A 21,505-nucleotide genomic window follows, 5' to 3' on the forward strand; every position below is an offset into this window, starting at 1 on the left:
AGGAGGAGGAGGGCCCAGAGCCAGAGGACAGCCAGGCATCCCTAGATGCATGGAGCCAGGAGCTGTTTTCAAGCCAGGAGGAAGGTAGCCAGTTGCAGTGGATGGTGCTTGGGGAAGAACAAGCACCAGAAGAGGTGCCCAGTAAGTAGCTTTAATTTTGGGAAGGTAATTGTTCAGTGCGGGCTCCTGGGGCGAGGAGGGTTGCAGAAAGAAGGGTTAGGACTGTGTGCATGCCTAGATGCGGAATAGGGCATTGATGTGCTCTCTCACATCATGGTAATTGGCCTCAGTGATCTCTTCAAAGGTCTCATGCAGAAGCTGGGCAATCTGCTTGCGCAGTCTCCTTGGCAGAGCAACTGTGCTCCTTGTCCCAGTAAGGTTAACATGTCCGCACCGCTGTGCCGTGAGGGGCAGGGGAACTGTTGCTGCACACAGCCAAGCTGCGTATGGGCCAGGGCAGAAGCTGCATTGTAGTAGAAGACCCTCCCTTGCTTCCCAGGTCACCCTCAGCAGCGAGATATCTTCCAGGACAAACTCATCCTTTGGAAAATGTGGGGACAGTGTTCAGTATAGGGGCCCCCAGCAGCTGTTGGCTCTCCGCAAGGCACAGAACCCCAGAGGACATTACGGCCCTGAAACAATCAGTCCCCCTTGCCCCTGTCCTTACTCACCATTCTGGGGCTCCTGTGGGTTATGTGCACTCACTTTGGGATGGGCACTGTACTTGTCTTTAAGTATGGCCGAATATTTGCTCTGTCTGGTGTGAACAATGCTGCCTCTGTTAAGTGTTGCACTTTGGCTTTACAGATGCAACTTTGAGATCCCAGCTGTCCTTTTTATCAACAGTTGGAAGACTGCAAAGAATCAGGAAGCGGCCGCGAATAACCAAAGAACTGAAAATCAAAAAGTACAGGACTGCCGGGAGAGGGAAAGGAAGCTCCACCAGCAGAATGCGGATCGCCAGCACCAAAGCACGGAGCGGCTGCTAAGCATCATGGAGCACCAAGCGGACTTGATACAGGCATTCATAGCACTGCAAACAGAGCAGATCCACCCCCACCCCCCCCAGGCAGCCCTTGTCCCAAAACTCTTTCCCTTGTGTCCCCATGTCACCGCCAACCCACTTCCCCCAACATCGAGTTTCCTATCGCCACCAGCTGCCTCCAACACCTGTAGCTTCACCACCCAGCCCTGCAAACTATGACCCTGACCCACTGCACTCAACCCCCATCACCATGCCTTTTAGCCAGCCTGACGTGCAGCACTCATTGTGCGGCACTTCAGACAGGAAGGCTGAATATGATAACAGGACATACGCAAATCTATGATTGTCCCATTCCCCACCCTCCCCTCTTCTCTTCTCCCACACAGTACATATGTGTCATGCCCTTTCTGTTTCCCCAGCAGTTGTGTTTCTTTTCAATAAATGAATTTTTTGGCTTTAAAAACATTTTTATTGCATTAAGTAAAAGATACCATAACCCAGGAAAGCAACAGGCACTGCAAGTCAGTGCATCATACGTAGCAAACACAGATGTCTACTAGCATTGGAACCACTGCACTTCACTCCCGTGCAGGGCACCAAACATTACTGGTGGCTTTCAGCCTCAAATTGCTCCCTCAAGGCATCCCTAATCCTTGCAGCCCCGCGCTGGGCCCCTCTAATAGCCCTGCTCTCTGGCTGTTCAAATTCAACCTCCGGGTGTTGAACCTCTGTGGTCCATGCTGGTGTTGAACCTCTGTGGTCCATGCCTGAGTGAAGCTTTCACCCTTCCCTTCACAAATATTATGGAGGGTACAGCACGTGGCTATAACCGTGGGGATGTTGTCATCGGCCAGGTCCAGCTTCCCATACAGACAGCGCCAGCGGCCCTTTAAACAGACAAAAGCACACTCAACAGTCATTCTGCACCGACTCAACCTGTTGTTGAACCGCTCCTTGTTGCTGTCAAGGCTCCCTGTGTAGGGTTCTGTGATCCACAGCATTAAAGGATAAGCAGGGTCTCCAAGGATCACAATGGGCATTTCGACTTCCCCTATGGTGATCTTCTGGCCTGGGAAGAAAGTCCCGGCTTGCAGCTTCCTGAACAGGCCTGTGTTCCGAAAGATGCGTGCATCATGCACATTTCCGGACCAGCCTGCATTAATGTCCATGAAATGCCCATGGTGATCCACAAGTGCTTGGAGAACCACAGAGAAATACCCCTTCCGATTTATGTACTCAGAGGCTAGGTGGTCTGGTGCCAGAATTGGAATATACATCCCATCTCTCGCCCCTCCACAGTTAGGGAAATCCATTTGTGCAAAGCCAGACACAATGTCATGCACGTTATCCTGAGTCACGGTTCTTCTGAGCAGGATGCGATTAATGGCCCTGCAAACTTGCATCAACACGATTCCAACGGTTGACTTTCCCACTCCAAACTGGTTAGTGACCAATTGGTAGCTGTCTGGAGTTGCCAGCTTCCAGATTGCAGTAGCCACCTGCTTCTCCACCGGCAGGGCAGCTCTCAATCTCATGTCCTTGTGCCATAGGGTGGGGGCGAGCTCAGCACACAGTCCCATGAAAGTGGCTTTCCTCATGCGAAAGTCCTGCAGCCACTGCTCATCATCCCAGACTTGCATAACGATGTGATCCCACCACTCAATGCTTGTTTCCTGAGCCCAAAAGTGGCGTTCCACTGTGGTGAGCATGTCCATGAATGCCACAAGCAATCTCGTGTTGTTTGCGTTATGCGAGTCGACATCATCATCGGACTCCTCACTGTCAGTTTGTAGCTTAAGGAGTAACTCGACTGCCATTCGTGACGTGTTGGTGAGACCCATCAGCATACTCCTCAGCAGTTCGGGCTCCATTCTGGCAGACTGAAAGGGAAGACAGAGCGCGCAGTACAAAAAACATTGAAAGATGGCGCCAAATGTGGATGGAAGCACAGGGATTGCTGGGATGCGAAGCAATGCATCACGGAGCATTGGGACAGGACCCAGAATGCCCTGGATCCTCCCACCCCTTTCCCACAAGCCACAGCACCAGAATGGGAAGAGGTGCTCTGTGGGATAGCTGCCCATAATGCACTGCTCCCAATGTCACTGCAAGTGCTGCAAATGTGGCCACGCCAGTGCGCTTGCAGCTGAGGGTGTGAACACACGGCAGCGCTTTCCCTGCTGCAGTCTCAGAGGGATAGTTTAACTCAAAGCGCTCTACACCTGCAAGTGTAGCCATGCCCTTAGTGACCATAAACTAGATTTAGAAATTGGCCATGTCTACACTATGGACTAAATCGGCACCACTGTGATCAATGCAGCGGTGTCAATTTAGCGGGTCTGGTGTAGACATGCTAACTCGTTAGGTAACTGAACTGGCCTAACTTAGATCAACTTACCTCGTTAGTGTTGACCAGCCCTTCACAGAATACTCTTGGAGGAATTCTGTGCCACTGCGCGTGCACAAAATTCAGGTCCCCCACAGATTTCTTTGATTCCTGCAGAAAAATGACTTCCTGACAGGGAAGCAAAGGGAAGCTGCAAGAGCAGTTATGCACCACTCCTGAGCAGAGCAGGTACATCACTTCAGGCACCCAGCATCTGGCAAATCACTGTAGGGCTGGGGACACCCCAGCCACAAGTACTCCTTTTCTTCATACAGCTAAGGGTAGCCTAGAATTCCTCCTTACCTGTAACGGGTTAAGAAGCTCAAATAACCTGGTTGACACCTGACCAAAAAGACCAATGGGGAAAGAAGATACTTTCAAATCTTGGGGCGGGAGGGAAGGCTTTGTTGGGGTGTTCTCTGGGGAAAGCAGAGAAGCATCAGGTCAAAAACTCCTTCTCCTATAAACCATCCTGTACAAGTCTCTGATATTACACAAAGAGTAAGTAAATAAGGCAAGGCGCATTAGATTACCTTTTGTTTTCAACTTGTGAATTTTCCCTTTGCTAGAGGGAGGTTTATCCCAGTTTTTTGTAATTTTAAAGTTTTGCCTAGAGGGGAAGCCTCTGTGTTTTGAATCTGATTACCCTGTAAAGTATTTACCATCCTGATTTTACAGAGGTGATTCTTTTACCTTTTCTTTAAATAAAATTCTTCTTTGAAGAATCTGATTGATTTTTCATTGTTCTTAAGATCCAAGGGTTTGGGTCTGTGTTCACCTGTACCAATTGGTGAGGATATTATTCTCAAGCCTTCCCCAGGAAAGGGGGTGTAGGGCTTGGGAGAATATTTTGGGGGAATAGGACTCCCAAGTGGTCCTTTCCTTGGTTGTCTAAATCACTTGGTGGTGGCAGCATACTGTTCAAGTACAAGGCAGAATTTGTGCCTTAGGAAAGTTTTTAACCTTTAAACTTTAACCTTTAAGTTTTTCCCACAGTACTCTTGCCAGCAAGTTAAAGACATATGGATTGGATGAATAGACTATAAGGTGGATAGAAAGCTGGCTAGATCATCGGGCTCAATGGATAGTGATCAACAGTTTGATGTCTAGTTGGCAGCCAGTATCAAGCGGAGTGCCCCAGAGGTTGGTTCTGGGACCGGTTTTGTTCAGCATCTTTATTAATGAACTGGAGGATGGTGTGGATTGCACCCTCAGCGGGTTTGCAGATGACACTAAACTGGGAGGAGTGGTAGATACGCTGGAGGGCAGGGGTAGGATACAGAGGGACCTAGACAAATTGGAGGATTGGGCCAAAAGAAATCTGATGAGGTTCAATAAGGATAAGTGCAGGGTCCTGCACTTAGGACGGAAGAATCCAATGCACCGCTACAGACTAGGGACCGAATGGCTCGGCAGCAGTTCTGCGGAAAAGGACCTAGGGGTAACATGGACGAGAAGCTGGATATGAGCCAGCAGTGTGCCCTTGTTGCCAAGAAGGCCAATGGCATTTTGGGATGTATAAGTAGGGGCATTGCCAGCAGATCGAGGGACGTGATCGTCCCCTCTATTCGACATTGGTGAGGCCTCCTCTGGAGAACTGTGTCCAGTTTTGGGCCCCACACTACAAGAAGGATGTGGAGAAATTGGAGGGAGTCCAGTGAAGGGCAACAAAAATGATGAGGGGACTGGAACACATGACTGATGAGGAGAGGCTGAGGGAGCTGGGATTGTTCAGTCTGCGGAAGAGAAGAATGAGGGGGGATTTGATAGCTGCTTTCAACTACCTGAAAGGGGGTTCCACAGAGGGTGGATGTGGGCTGGTCTCAGTGGTGGCTGACGAAGGAAGGAGGAGCAAGGGGCTCAGGTTGCGGGGGGGGGGGGGCTGAGGCTGGGTATCAGGAGGGGGAGAAGCCCTGGCAGGGGGTCCCTGGGGGGTGGAACCTGCTCCCCCGGAGGTGTTCGAGGCTTGACGAGCCCTGGCTGGGATGACGCAGTGGGGGTTGGTCCTGCCGGGGGGGGACTGGGGAAGCTCCTGAGGGCCCCGCCAACCCCGATCGCCTCCGATTCCCCTGGCCCCCTCCTGCTGCGCCTCCCCCCCGCCCCGACTCCCGCGGCCCCGCCCCCGCGCCCCGGAAGCGCTCCCCCCCAGCTCACTTCCGCTGGGCCGGCGGCAGCTGCAGAGACCGAGGCCCGGGGCGCGCGGAGGGAGCGGCCGGAGCCCGAGAGCAGACCCGCGACTGGTAGGGAGCGAGCTGGGGTCCCAGTGCCCGCCCCGGCGTCCGTACTGCCCCCCCCGGCCCGCCATTGCCCTGCTGGGTCCCCCGGCCCCGTGACCCCCCGGCCCGGCTTCCGTACTGCCCCCCCCCCCGTCGGCCTGCTGCGTCCCCCGCTCCCCCCCCCAGCGCTGTGACCCCCCCCGGCCCGGCTTCCGTACTGCCCCCCCGCCGGCCTGCTGCGTCCCCCGCTCCCCCCCCCGGCCCGGCTTCCGTACTGCCCCCCCGCCGGCCTGCTGCGTCCCCCGCTCCCCCCCCAGCGCTGTGACCCCCCCCCCTCGGCCCGGCGTCCGTACTGCCCCCCCCCGGCCCGCCATTGCCCTGCTGGGTCCCCCCGGCCCGGCTTCCGTACTGCCCCCCCGCCGGCCTGCTGCGTCCCCCGCTCCCCCCCCAGGGCTGTGACCTCCCCCGGCCCGGCTTCCGTACTGCCCCCCCCGCCGGCCTGCTGCGTCCCCCGCTCCCCCCCCAGCGCTGTGACCCCCCCGACCCGGCTTCCGTACTGCGCCCCCCGGCCCGCCATTGCCCTGCTGGGTCCCCCGGCCCTGTGACCCCCCGGCCCGGCGTCCGTACTGCCCCCCCCGGCCCGCCATTGCCCTGCTGGGTCCCCCCCGCCCCGTGACCCCCCGGCCCGGCTTCCGTACTGCCCCCCCGCCGGCCTGCTGCGTCCCCCGCTCCCCCCCCCGCTCCATGACCCCCCCCCGGCCCGGCTTCCGTACTGCCCCCCCGCTCCATGACCCCCCGGCCCGGCTTCTGTACTGTCACCCCCCGGCCCGGCTTCCGCACTGCCCCCCCCGCCGGCCTGCTGCGTCCCCCGCTCCCCCCCCAGCGCTGTGACCCCCCCGGCCGTACTGCCCCCCCCGCCGGCCTGCTGCGTCCCCCGCTCCCCCCCAGCGCTGTGACCCCCCCGGCCCGGCTTCCGTACTGCCCCCCCCGCCGGCCTGCTGCGTCCCCCGCTCCCCCCCCAGCGCTGTCACCCCCCGGCCCGGCTTCCGTACTGCCCCCCCCCGGCCCGCCATTGCCCTGCTGGGTCCCCCCCCTGCCCCGTGACTCCCCGGCCCGGCTTCCGTACTGGCCCGGCTTCCGTACTGCCCCCGCCCCCCGCCGGCCTGCTGCGTCCCCCGCTCCCCCCCCAGCGCTGTGATCCCCCCCGGCCTGGCTTCCGTACTGCCCCCGTCGGCCTGCTGCGTCCCCCGCTCCCTCCCCAGCGCTGTCACCCCCCGGCCCGGGTTCCGTACTGCCCCCCTCCCGCCCCGTGACCCCCCGGCCCGGGTTCCGTACTGCCCCCCTGATGGGTCCCCCCCGGCCCGTCTTCCGTACTGCCCCCCCCCACCGGCCTGCTGCGTCCCCCACTCCCCCCCAGCGCTGTCACCCCCGGCCCGGCTTCCGTACTGCCCTCCCCGCCGGCCTGCTGTGTCCCCCGCTCCCCCCCGAGCCTGGCTTCCGTACTGCCCCCCCTGCTGGGTCCCCCGCCCCCCCTGAGTGCTGTGACCCCCCGCGGCCCATCTTCCGTACTGCCCCCCCCGCCGGCCTGCTGCGTCCCCCGCTCCCCCCCCAGCGCTGTGACCCCCCCGGCCCAGCTTCCGTACTGCCCCCCCCACCGGCCTGCTTCGTCCCCTGCCCCCCTTCCCAGCGCTGTGGCCCCCCCGAGCCTGGCTTCCGTACTGCCCCCCGCGCTGGGTCTCCTGCTGAGCGCTGTGAGCCCCCCCCCCCGGCTTGGCTTCTGTACTACCCCCCTTGCTGGCCTGCTGGGTTCCCCCCAGCGCTGTGACCCCCCTCAGCCCTGCGCCCCCCCACTTCCCCCAGCGCTGTGACCCCCCCCCCGGCCTGGCACCCGCATTGCCCGGCTCTGCTCTTTGGCTCTGTGCCTCCCCCACCTCCCCCAGCCCCAGTCCCTCTCCCCCCAGCGCTGCCACCGCCTTGGGCCTGGCACCTGCCCTGCTCTGCCCCCGCAGTCTCCCAGCCCGAGTGCTGCAACCGTCCTGGGCCTCACAGCTGCCCCGCCCTGCTCCTACCCACTCTCCTGGCCCAGGTGGATTTGCTTTAGGAGAGCCCTGCTGAGCCCAGGAGCTCTGTGCGGGCTCACGCCTGCTCCTGCTGGGCTAGGTGACTGGGATCCAGGGTTCCCATGTCCAGCGGGCTTGTCGGCTGGGGTCCCCAGCCCCAAAGAGGCACTGGAGCCAGGGCTCTCATCTGTGGTTTTAAACACCTGTTGATTTTTTTTCTGGTGTCCTGTGTTGTTTGTGAATGGTCCCTGCCCTGGGAAAACTGACCACAGGGGATCTTGCCAGCGGGGTGAGTTGGGTTTAGGTGCCTTGTTTATAAATATGGTTCAGTTAACCAGCAAAGTAGCTTCTGTTTAAGACTTGTCTTTTCCCTTAAATAAGAAACACAAAGCAGTTTCTCACTGACAAGTAATCAAGGCCTGCTGCATATTTAATACACATCTGTGGCCTGTGAAGGAAATCCTTCAAAAGGGTAGGGATATTTCCATGTAATAAATGACCTCTCTTCACTTACACTGTAGAATGCATGTGCCACCTCCCATTCTGCTCCTGTGTGTGTGTAAGCAGTGGGACAGTCTTGTTCTGTTACTTCCACCTCTTCTCTCCACAAGCCCAAATTGACATGGCACTTGCATGTGAAACTTCAAGCTAGAAGTTGATTTTTGCAAACTGATCTCCTAAATATCTTGAGGCTTCCATTTTGTAGAAAGCGACATTTTGAAGATGCAGAAACTAATCTTTTAAGTAAATAAGTCGGCACTTGGTATTTTCACAAAATTATTTAAATTCACATTTGCATAGGTGCTCTGATATGGGCACAGTAAAAAGGCCTGGATGGACACTTGGGTCTACTCTTAGCGTTCAGACACTCCTTTTGTACTGACTCTTTTCCTCTGATAACGAACAAATCCTTGAGGTTTTTGTAAGGATCCAGCTTTATGTGGGTGTTTAGAATCAGCTGACACCTTTGCTTCCTGCATAGGAGCTGAGTCTCTATTGCAGCAACAGAGGTGTGTCACTTCTCTACCATTGAATGAAGCCTATGACATGAATTGTTCATTTTATGTTGGCATTAACATTCATGCTTCCATTCCGCACGGCGCTTAGTTAGGCTAGGAGCAGGTGCTGCGGGAATGCATTTTTTCTGACTGGTTGCTGTGTTGGAGTGGCTATGGGTATGTCCACACCATGGAGACAATGCTGGCATAGCCCTGTAGTGTAGACACAGCCGTACTAACCAAAGGGGTTTTTCTGTAGGTATAGGAACACACACACAAACCCCTGAATGAAGCTGGCATCGTCAATGGAACCCCTCTTCATAGCTTTGTCTACACTGATTGGTATAGCTATGGTGGTCGGCTGTGGGTTTTTTCACACTCCTGTAGCTTTACACACAATGTAGCTTTGCTGATATAACTTGTCAGTGTAGACTGACAGTCAATTTAAATCTTTTTCCACTCAACGTGGAGGTTAGTGATCTATCAGATGCCAGCATTTTTAACCCAATTGTAACTATCTAAACTAAAAACATAATAACGTTGGAAGGCAGTGCCTTCCAAATACCTTAATTTTAAATTGGATTAATTGTTGTAAGCAGTTGAATATGCTCTGGAGTAGTGTGGGTAAGTGTATTGCAAAGTGGCTCTTGAAGAGGCCTCATGCTCTTTGTCCCATCTACACCAAAGTATTACAGTGCAGCCTCAAGCAGTTAGAGTAGGACAATATTTTGTGCAATATGAACTTTATTTGTCAATCCAAAATAAAACAGATGCAACTTGACTCAGCAGTAAGTTACATATTGAATTATTTTATATATATTGTGGATTTTTTTCCCCCCTTCTTGACTCTGGGTTATAGACCTAGACTTCAGGCTTTGTGGAACCGTCGTCATCATTGTGCAGTAGATAACAGTAACTCCACAGTTAATACTGCAGGAGCCATTCTCTTCCAAACCTTATTCCCATGCTTAATTTTCTCAGGGAAAAGTAATCCTATATGGGTGAAATTTAAGGAAACTGGTGTTCTTCCTTCTTCTCATCTTCTCAACATATAAAACATCTTGTTTTGGAGGTGCTGATGTGTGCATCTGCTCATTTCTGTCAGCAGGATTGGCAGAATTTGATTTTTTTTTATTTGTTTATCATTTCAACAGATTATAGCAGTGTTTATTTTTAAGCATTTATTTAAATTCTCACAGTTGTGGGAAATTATGGCAGGGGGTCAGGCAATTATTTAATGACATGTTAAGATTCAAAAAGTTGAAGTTCGTAAACAGTTAAAGCACATTGTGGACATTGTAAATATTCTAAAATCAACAAATCATACCTGTTTTTACTTTTCATTTGCAAGAAGCCTAATTTAAAAGTCTAAATCACTGGTTTGAGACTGAGTTCTCAGGCAGTATTTTTCTTTCTTTTCCTAAATGTAAGTTGGTTTGTGAGTGTGTACAGGGTGAAGTCAGCACTTACTAATAATCTAATCCTTCCAAGCCTATCTATCCATCCCCAGTGAGTACGAGCTTTGTGTGTTGCTGGCTGTCAACTGTCCATCTGGAGTATGGCTTTGTAGTTAAAAAGGAGGTTGCATAAACTATTGGAAATGCTGCCTTAGTGTGACCAAAACATTCTGTTGTGATGTGGGTTTTCAGCTAGGCTGAAACGTCTGTCTGTTATCCAGAGGTTGAAGATGAGTGTTCTAGTTATGGCACTAACAAAGGGTGCTGTGAGTGTCTATCTCCCTCTGAGGCTGTCTCTACATTTACTCTTTAAAATTCTTCCAGTTGCTTCCACCAGTGCAGCCCCTCTGGTGGGAGCAATGTTAGCTCTAGTGTAGACTGGCTGGTGTTTTGACCACTGTATCATCTAACCTTGATCAGAGCAGTTCCAGACAACAGTGATTAAAAGTGCCAGAAGCCTTCCATGTACTAACTATACTCTCTCAAGGTTTCCTCACTGGTGAAAGAGTGTGAGTGTATAAAAGCGGCTAGTGTAGCCACGCCCTAAGAGAGCATGAGCGATCTCAGCACATCATTAGAGCTTAGGGATCTGGGTTCAGAGTTATGGAATTTCTAGGCAATCCCCTAGATCTGGATATAGCGAAGCATTTGGGCAAGTATTTCTGGCTTCATTTATGCAATTGCTGGTGGATATTATAGTCCATAAATTAATTTATATCCATGTACACATTTATGTTGTTTTCATGGCTTATTGCCTCATTGTGTTAGAATTTCCACTCCATTTCCCCCCTCCATTTCTTATAGCTAATCTGTTTTCCTTTTGTTTTCAAATGGTATATTCAAGAAGTTGGCTATGAAAAAGGATTTTTGTTTTTCAGTGTGGGTGTCCTGTCCGTTTAACATGGAATCAAATGTGCCTTTATTGACAGATCCAAGCATTAGGTGCAAGGGATATTGTGTTCTTTATTAATAAAATCTATTGGATCAAAACCTAGTCAATCCAAGAAATTCTGTATCCTTAATATTTCAGAGCCAACACTAAAGGAACACTGCCAATGTAAAATTTAGTTAGTTTTTGAAACTGAGGCCTGGCCTACACTAAACAGTAGGTCAACCTAAAGGCAGCTTATGTCAACCTGATTATGTCAGGGTACACACTACAGCTTTGTCCCGCCGGTGTAAGTGCAGTACTGCACTGACATAATAACTCCACCTCCACGAGGGGCATAGTTCTCGCTGGTTTAGTTAGGGTGACACAGTGTCTGTGCAGACACTGCATTACAGTAGAACCCCAGAATTATAAAATGACTGGTCAACCACACACCTCATTTGGAACTGTAAGTATGCAATCAGGCAGCAGCAGAGATGGGGGGGAACAATCAAGTACAGTACTGTTAAACGTAACCTACTAAAAAAAATTAAGGGAAGGCAGCATTTTTCTTCTGCGTAGTAAAGTTACAAAGCAGTATTAAGTCACTGTTCAGTTGTAAACTTTTGAAAGACCAACCATAATATTTTGTTCAGCGTTACGAACAACCTCCATTCTGGGTTGTAACTCTGTGGTTCTACTGTACTTACATTCCCTATTGGCTGTCTCGTCAATTTCAGACTCCATACTGGAGCCATGAAATTGACAAGAGAGCTGGGCAGCTAGAGCCTGGCTGCTGCCCAAGAAGTCCAGGTGGCTGCCCCTTGCTCCCAGCTGTGAGCAGGGAGGCGAAGTAATTACTGCGGTTGGCTGTAGGTTGACCTAATGCTGATCGACTTAAGTGTGTAGTGTAGACATGCCCTGAGTTAACAATACTTTCAGCTGCTGCACTTGCTACTTTCTGTGGTTTTACAACCCCCTCATTTCTTTTAAAAAATGGCTTTTCTCTTGCCATTGCAGTCCTCTTAGATGTTGTAGCAGTAGTAGCGAAACAATATGCAGCCACAGTTATGGGCATTTCCTTATGCGGAAAGTCTCTTCAGCATCCTACGTGGAACAGTCTGTTCAGTTCTAGAACTAGTGAAGTTAAGGAGTGCTCCACTGTTCTCAGTCAGGTCCATAGTTAAGCCCTGATATGAAAGGGTTTTTTAATTTTGTTTTACTTCATTATAATATCTTACAGTGCCTCTTACCTTAAAGTGCTTTACAAACAATAAGCCTAATTCTGAAAGGTGTTGAGCTCCAGCAACCTCCATTAACTTTGCTGGAAGCTACAGAGGCACAGCACCTCTCAGATCAGACTGTACATACAGAGGAATTGCTTCTACTGCTATGGAAATGCAGCCATGTCTGTGGTGGACAGCCGTGGTGGTGCAACAGTACCCTTCAGCACTACACAGCAGCATGGGATAGGAAGAGGAAAATTCTGTATCCAATTGAAGTACAGAGGAACACCAGAAAGGCAGAAGCCAACTACCTAAAATTGAAATTTGACCAAAATAACGGGATGAACAAGCTGGCTTTGTGGAGAGTGCCATAGGATCTGAAATGGCCACAGGTGATCAGGACTTCAGGTTCACAGCTCATGTGAAAGACAGGCTTACGATAGTCTTCAAGCCCTGCCAGCCCTTCTATACAGAGATGTTGTAGTTATTTTAGAGCTTGTGCCCAATGGCTTTGACTTTTTGCTGGTTGCTGAAGGTGATGTGGAGCGTTAAGTTCTCTAGCTGGCTGATGGGTTAGATGTAGCTCTGCTGAGGGTGCATGCTGTTCTCTAATACAGTGGTTCCCAGTGGTTGTTGCGGAACAAGTTTGGGAACCGTTGCTCTAATACAATGTGCTAGGCCTAGTTTGGGTTATTTGGTGTATCCTCTCTCTTCCATTCCCATGTGTGTGGGTGAGGCTGCTGGCTGTGCACTGTGACTCTCTCTCTAACCATAAGATAATCTCCTCTCCCCCCCCCCCCCCCCAGCCCTTCTGTTTCTCTGCTTAGCTGCCCTGATCTCCCCTAAAAGCTTTTGCATAGCTACTCTTTGCCTGTCCTGGGAAGGATCTGGGATTTCTTGGGATAGTATAATAGAAATATGGTGTAGTGTACACATGTCCACGAACTCTTTCGTCCCTCCTAAAACAGTTGACTTTTTTCCTGTAGTCCAAGATCTAGCTTTTTTGCTGGATTGATATTGATTAGTGTTTTGGGGGTCCCTTGAGTTAAAACTGAAGCTGTGAAGGCTTTGAGATTCCTTCTCAACTTTTAATTAGTGTGTGGATTTTCTTAGGCTCTGGCTTTGTATTCTGTAATTATGGCTCTTAAGCTTTGTACGTTTTCCACAAGGCAAAGGGGTTCACTACGTAATCATCCTTTGTGCTCGTGAAGCAGCGCTGCTGGTCCTGGCTCACAGCCCCTTGTGTGCAGACTGAAGGGGAGGAGAGAGGTGATGCTTGTCTCACCTTTTCTTGTAATGACCCTGTACTGTCAGCTTCCTTCATTTTGGACTCGTTATTGAATTTGTTAAATGGGGCCCTCATTGCTGTGCATCTCCCTATCCTGCTTTCCTACAGGCTCATGCTCAGCATTCCCCTTTGCTTTAGACACTGATAATTGGTGCCCAGCACCCAGATTCCTAGTTGTCAGAGGAAACGGTATATCCCCATGCATTTGCTTCTCTCCCCTTCCATGTCAAGGCATGTAGTCTCTCATGAGATCAGTTCCAAAGCATGGCTCAGTACTGCCAGATTTCAATACACTGTTATGGTAAGCCAATAAACTTGCATTCCAAGCTCGCTGGGAGTCACATTCCCTAAGTATATTTCAAAACTAAACTCTTAAGAATTACTAAAATATTAATAAACACAGTGAGGCTCGCTCTCGTAATGTTGTAACCAGCTAGGTTGTTCATCATCGCTGTGACCCTGTGCCTAATGCAAACAGGTTACAATGCTTAACGGGGCAGTGCGCCCTGAAATCACTGCAGTGCTGCTCTCTTTTCCAAGCAGCATTACATGCTCCTGTGTCCAGGACTTGAAGGATTTAACTGATTTTTAGACACTTTTTAGAGGACTAATACGAATAGTATGAAACCTGTGCTGCCATGTCTCCTCACTCCCTTGAACTTGGAGTTGTGCATTGAATGTAACTGTAATTTGTCAGTGTGACCAGGTATTCCCAGGGTGCCGCCTAGAACTGAGGTACCCCTGAGCCTCCTGTCCCACCAGCCTGGGCTCCCACTCACACTGTACCGCTGTGACAAGCTGCAGAGCCCTCCAGCCTGCACTTCCACCAGCTGCAGTCAAAAGCAGGCTCTGTGACCAGTCCCTGCATGGGAAAGCTACTCCCAGTTCCTCAGGTGCACACCCCCTCTGGAGTATAAACCCAAAGTTATATACCCTCTTCTGCTGCATAGGGAACTGAACAGCATAAAATTCGCCCCCCTCCCTCAATGTGGAGAGGAATATGCAACAGCCTTTTGCCCCTGGGTTATGATTCCCACACACTAGTTTAGATAAAGCTAAAACAAGTTTATTAACTACAAAAGAGAGATTTTAAGTGAGTAGAAGTGATAGCAAACAAATCAAAGCAAATAAAAAAATGCAAACTAAGCTTACTATACTAAATAGGGTGAGAATTTGCTATTCATACCCAAAGAGGTAATACAAGCAGGCTGCAGATTCTTAAAAGGCAAGTTGCACTTGCTTACAGCTTGGAATCCCCAGGTGTTCCACTCACAGGCTAAAAATCCCTTTAGCCTGGGTCCAGCACATCCCCCAGTTCAGTCTTCCTTCCTCAGGTGTTTCCAGGAGTCTTTTTGTGTGGGGAGCGAAGAACACCAGATGGTATCACTCCCTGCCTTGTATAGCTTTTGCATATGGCGGGAACCCTTTGTTTCAAAGCTTGGTTCCCAGACTGGTCTGTGGAAAAACACTGGCATCCCAGGATGGAATCTAGAGACTTGTGGTCACATTACATGTCTTTGTAGAGTTATAGCAGCCGTTACTCGGAGGCTGTCTGTAGCCTTCTCAGGAAGCCTTCCAGGTAGGAGATAAGCTTCTCCTAAGGTCTATTGTTTGTTCCTAATGGCTCATTTCCCTGAATAGGCCCTTCCCCACCCAGCTATCTAGACAGAAAGCATCTTGTCTAGTGGGTGTTACCTAGGTGTAACTACATTTGAAATACAGGTACATAGTCAATATTCATTACTTCAGATACAAAAATGATACGTGCATATAAATAGGATAATCATATTCAGCAAATCATAACCTTTCCAAGGACATCTCACATGACTTATCTTGCATAAAATACATCCTAACTATGTCATAATCATAGCATAATAGTATCACAATGAAGAATATGGGGTGCAGTGCAACAACTTTCTGGTTTAAAAACGTAACATATTACAGCTCTGGATCCCTCTTCTCATTCCTGGCTTCCCTCCACTTTTTCTTAGTTTTTCTTTTCCTAGAACAGATACTTGTCTCTCTTCTGGGTTGTCTTCAGTGTCCATTTCCTTCTTCCTCCTGCAGTCTGCTCTTTACCTCTCCTCCTGTATTTTTCCTCCATTTTTTGTTTCCCGCTTCTTTTCTAAATGCATCCAACAATCTCTGTTCCACCCACTCTCATACATCTCCACACACACAACCGCTTAAAAGGTTTCAAAATGTTAGTAGCCAAAGAACTTAGTCTGTGAGCCCAAGACTGATAGGGAAAATGTGGAAACTCCACTGTTCAGGGAAATTCCCAAAGTAGAAGCCTGCCGCCTCCTTGCCCCCAGCTGTTGGGGAAGGTGCCTGTCCTGTCCCTTGACTCTCATTACAGGAGTGGTCTCTTGTGGTGTTCTGCGATTAGCAGGTATCTGAAAAATTTATAGTGTCACCCCAATCTGGGCTGGCAGCTGGAAAAGAAAATTAGCATCTCTGGCTTCTTGGGCACTCCAGAGGGACGGGGGCTTTACTAGGCTTTGTTCTCCCTACCCCATCTATTTTTGAGATGCCATTGCTGCTCCTGCTCCTTGCTTTCACAAGCAGCCACAGGGTGGAATTGACTTTATTTTTCATAGGATCGTAGGACTGGAAGGGACCTCGAGAGGTCATCTAGTCCAGTCCTCTGCACTCATGGCAGGACTAAGTATCATCTAGACCAGTGGTTCTTAACCTGGGGTGCACGCCCCACCTGGGGGTGCGAGACACCCTTTCTGGGAGTGCAAGACATGCCAGATTTTTTTAGAAGGTAAATCATGGAAAACACACATTAAGCACAGACATGTAAGCACAACTACTTTGTTTCATCAAACCTATGTATTTACTAACATTGTATATTACAGTAATTGTTAAAAAATGTATAAACAAAAAATATCTAGGTTTAAAGAACTGACCTACCTCAATAATTTTTGATAAGGGGTTCGAGAACATATTTTGAAAACCAAAGGGGTGCAAGCTGCAATAAAGGTTAAGAACCACTGATCTAGACCATCCCTGACAGATGTCTGTACTGGGCCCAGTCCTATTCAATATATTCATAAACGATCTGGAAAAAGGCGTAAACAGTGAGGTGGCAAAATTTGCAGATGATACAAAACTACTCAAGATAGTTAAATCCCAGGCAGACATTGAAGAGCTAAAAAAGGATCTCTCAAAACTGGGTGACTGGGCAACAAAACGGCAGATGAAATTCAGTGTTGATAAATGCAAAGTAATGCACATTGGAAAACATAATCCCAACTGTACATATAAAATGATGGGGTCTAAATTAGCTGTTACCACTCAAGAAAGAGATCTTGAAGTCGTGGATAGTTCTCTGAAAACATCCACTCAATGCACGGCTGCAGTCCAAAAAGGGAACAGAATGTTGGGAATCATTAAGAAAGGGATAGATAATAAGACAGAAAATATCATACTGCCTCTATATAAATCCATTGTACGCCCATATCTTGAATACTGTGTGCAGATGTGGTTGCCCCATCTCAAAGATTTACTGGAATTGGAAAAGCTTCAGAAAAGGGCAACAAAAATTATTAGGGATATGGAATGGCTTCTGTATGAGGCGAGATTAATAAGACTGGGACTTTTCAGGTTGGAAAAGGGGGGGAGGGGGATATGATTGAGGTCTATAAAATCATGAGTGGTGTGGAGAAAGTAAATAAGGAAGTGTTATTTACTACTCATAACTCATGATCTAGGGGTCACCAAATGAAATTAGTAGGCAGCAGGTTTAAAACAAATGAAGTCTTTTTTTCACACAACACATAATCAACCTGTGGAACTCTTTGCCAGAGGAGGCTGTGAAGGCCAAGGCTATAACAGGGTTCAAAAAGGAACTAGATAAATTCATGGAAGGTAGGTCCATCAATGGCTATTAGCCAGGTTGGGCAGGGATGGTGTCCCTAACCCCTGTTTGCCAGAAGCTGGGAATGGATCACTTGATGATTACCTGTTCTGTTCTTTCCCTGTGGGGCACCTGGCATTGGCCACTGTTGAAAGACAAGATATTGGGCTAGATGGACCTTTGGTCTGACCCAGAATGGCCATTCTTATGTGTTTGTCTAACCTGCTCTTAAAAGTCTCCAAGGATGGAGATTCCACAACCTCCCTTGGCAATTTATTTTAGTGCTTAACCACCCTGACAGGAAGTTTTTCCTAATGTCCAACCTTAACTTCCCTTGCTGCAATTTAAGCTCATTGCTTCTTGTCCTGTCCTCAGATGAAGACCAATAATTTTTCTCCCTCCTCCTTGTAATGGCCTTTTATGTACTTGATAACTGTTACCATGTCCCCTCTCAGTCTTCTCTTTTCCAGACTAAACAAACCCAATTAATTAGACCTTTAATCATTTTTGTTGCTCTTCTCTGGACTTTGTCCAATTTGTCCACATCTTTCCTGAAATGTGGTGCCCAGAACTGGACACAATACTCCAGCTGAGGCCTAATCAGTTTCCTTGCTCTCTCTAGGGTTCCCAGATAGCCCAAGTGAAAACTGACCAGAGTCTAGGTACTTTGCTGCAGCTGGGCAAAGCTCTGAGCAGCCTCAAAGACACTGGTATTGTATGTCTGGCAGACTTAAGGACAGTGTTGAATTCGTGACTGTAGTTGACGTTTTGAAGGCTTTCTTTGTGACCACATGGGCTAGAATTTTTTTAAAGAAGGAAGCTTAGGTTCTGCAGAAAATTGATGACTCTTGCCTGGGTAAGCTTCATGCTTATTGTGGGTGAGAGCATTTATTAAGTCCTCCACATGTTGCTCATTTAGAGGCACATATGCAGCAAATGTAAGTCTGTGCTCTTTATCCCTGAGGAACGAGATACTTGAGAGCTATTTGCTTTGCTTTCAGAGAGTAATAAGTGATCAGCTGTTTCCAGCCGCTCTGAGAGTCAGAGATTCTAAGGCCAGAATGGACCATTCTAAGACCAGAGGGACTCAGGCTCTTTCCCTGGAGCTGGCAGCTGCCCTTGCCTCCTTTCCCTTGCTGTATTAGCATACTACCTTCACACAAAAAGAAAAGGAGGACTTGTGGCACCTTAGCGACTAACCAATTTATTTGAGCATAAGCTTTCGTGAGTTACAGCTCACTTCATCGGATGCATAAAGTGGACTGTATGAAGTGAGCTGTAGCTCACGAAAGCTTATGCTCAAATAAATTGGTTAGTCTCTAAGGTGCCACAAGTACTCCTTTTCTTTTTGCAAATACAGACTAACACGGCTGCTACTCTGAAACCTACCTTCACACACGTTCTCACCTCGCTGCAGGTGTCACCAGGTGGTGGGAGAAGAGGCTACTGCTGAGAGTTGCTCTTAGCAGAGCTCAGGAGGTCAAGGACTTCTTTCCCCACTCCCAGTGCTGCTTTTCTGAAGGGTCAGGCCACCTACTTCTCAACAGCTTCCCAGAGGTGGGGGTATAGTAGGTGGTTGATTTGGGGAGCTTGATACTTACTGAAAGGACTTTGTCATCTCTACCTCCACCACTCAATGGAAAAATTAGTGTCTGGGCAAGGAATGAGACTTCTCATGATCGTGCGGAAAACAGAGTTGGACTTGTCCCTTGTATAGACCCATTGACCTCAGCTGAGCTTCTCCAGGCATAAATTTGGCTTATTGTCAGCTTTCTGAGTGCTGTTGTGGTCTTCTCCACGTGCCACTGGAACATTGCACTCAGTAACTGCCTTCAGTCCAGCAGCGGAGACATGAGCTGGAAAATTGCCGATTGGATCCAACAGCAGAGCACTAGTTTGGAAGATTAAATACCCTGTGTGTTTACTCTGTGACAGATAACAGTACTAAAGAATTAGTGATGGCAGAAAATTGGCACAATCCCACTGTCTGCTAGTGGAATTTGAGTACTAGAAGCTTGCTTTCTGCTGAAGCTGGGTTCTTACACTGGTTACCTTCTAGGATTCAGATGGCTTGTCAGATGCTTGTCAGATGTGGCCAACCGAGTGTAATTTATTTCCCTCCCATCCAAAGACTTCCATAACTGCAGGATCTAGTGCAGCTGTTCCTTGATCTGAGGGTTTGCCTGGCTTGGCCTCTGGCTGATTGGTACTGCAGTGCTTTAGATACACTTAGATAGACGCTACATATTTGTGGGGTGTTGGCTTTTCCTTTGGTGCCTGCCCTTTAACTTGTCTTTAAAGGCACAGACGTCAGTGAGGCCTAGTAGGCCATATTATCTGTATTGTGGTAGCAGCTTGGATGTCGCACGCACATAGTACTAGACAGTTCCTTCCCCAAAATGTTTATGGTCTATGTAGATAAGTCAAAGGATTGCAAGGGAAACTGAGGCACAGAACTTTAACGTGACTTGCCGCAGGTCAGTGGCAGAATCAGGATTCCACTTTCAATTTTTTGCTTGTTGTGTCTAGTGTGCTAGGAAAGCCTCTTTACAAGCAGTCTGATAATTGTATTTGGATGGAGACTAAACACCGTCTTGATTGTCCTCAGATGCTCACTTTTCTCTAACTCCTTTCCACTCCTTCTCTGGAAGGTCAGCACTATAATCATTAAAATCTCGACATGGTCCACCATAAGCTCTGTTAAAGGACTAGCTATTTAGGTTAGAGCCATTTATTCAGCAGAGTGTATGGAGTGAAACCAGAGCTTGTGGTTTGTGCTGCAACCATCACGTGGTTCCCACCCCCCACTTGTGGTTTCTGTTTAGCATTGCTCATACTCTGGGTGTCCCAGAGCCTTGAGTTACCTACTGCGGCTGTTGCCACCACTGGGGATCCGGTTCAGCAGGAGTTCTTGCAGCTTGTGACATTACAGCCTGTTTATTAAAGAAACTGTTTTAACAGAGCGCTGGACTTATCAATTGCTGTCATAGGAAAGGACTTCTAATTTGCATCTGGGCAGCCAGTAATGGGTAGAAGGAACCTCTGGCTTCTCGGGACTGGCTTACCTGCATCGCTAAACTTGGTGTGGTGCATTGACTCCCGGGATTCCTGACTTCATATTTTAGCGAGTTCAAATAGTCTGTACCGATTCTTAGGTCAAAGTTGTGCTGTCAGTTCTGATGCTTGGCTTCTTCGCTTCAAACACTTTTCCCTCGCTGAGTTGAGAGTCTTAAAACCTTCTAAAGGTTTCTGGGAAAGAAAAGACTGTAGGTCCACAAAAATTAGTTGCTTTAGGGTTCGGGGTCACTTTGTTGCCATCTGAAGGCCCCGTGTGTAGTGGGTCTAAGAAAAGAAGTGTAACTGCAGAACCCAGCGCATGCGTCCGGAGAAATGGCCAAAATCAGAATAGACCCGACGTGACTTCCTCTTTTGGAAGTGGCAGAAGAGGAGGAAGAATGGGTCATGATATGTAGATAGAACAAAGCCAAGCAAAAGAGGTTGCACACATAGAATGGTCAGGATTCTGGTAGCAATGCTATCTGTTTCCTCAGCGCGCGTGTGTGCGCACGCTCTCGCTCTCTCGCGCGCGCTCACTCACTCAATATTTGATCAACACCTGAATTTTCTAAAGACATCTGCCAATTGCCAAGGCTTCTTCAGTGGTTTTGGTAGATTGGAATTCCTTTACCACAAAAATCTCTCCCTTGGCTTGCTGGTTTCCTCAATCTGGGTAGGAGTGATGGGGGAACACAGCAATCTTAGGAAGAATGGCCAGCAGTTAGAGCACTAGGGCTTTGAAGACCCAGGTTCAATTCCCTGCTCCACCCAGACCTCCTGTGTGATCTTGGGCAAATCCGTTAGCCTCTATGTGCCTCAGTTTTGTAGAATGGAGATGATACTTCCCTATCTCACAGGGGCGTGTGAGGATAAATACATTAGATTGTAAAACACTTTGAGATCTACTGATGAAAACATCCTAAACATATTTCTATATATAGGATTTCTATATAACATCCTATATAACATATCCTATATAACATCCTATTCCATGCATCTGATGAAGTGAGCTGTAGCTCACGAGAGCTTATGCTCAAATAAATTTGTTAGTCTCTAAGGTGCCACAAGTCCTCCTTTTCTTTTTTCAGTTAACATAGTG

At 49.0% G+C, this 21,505-nt stretch overlaps 1 protein-coding gene across 4 annotated transcripts in view; it reads left to right on the forward strand.

The window, feature by feature from the left end:
• The first annotated feature begins 5,507 nt into the window (after positions 1-5,507).
• The window catches only part of AP1B1 (adaptor related protein complex 1 subunit beta 1), an 83,173-nt gene continuing 67,175 nt past the window's right edge, over positions 5,508-21,505 (forward strand). For all 4 annotated transcript variants that reach the window (XM_077835407.1, XM_077835410.1, XM_077835408.1 and 1 more), the window contains exon 1: positions 5,508-5,611. The gene's annotated coding sequence lies outside the window, so the exon portion shown is untranslated. The remainder of the gene's footprint in view (positions 5,612-21,505) is intronic.

The sequence above is a fragment of the Eretmochelys imbricata genome, chromosome 15, assembly GCF_965152235.1.
Source record: "Eretmochelys imbricata isolate rEreImb1 chromosome 15, rEreImb1.hap1, whole genome shotgun sequence".
NCBI classification, from domain to species: Eukaryota; Metazoa; Chordata; order Testudines; family Cheloniidae; genus Eretmochelys; species Eretmochelys imbricata.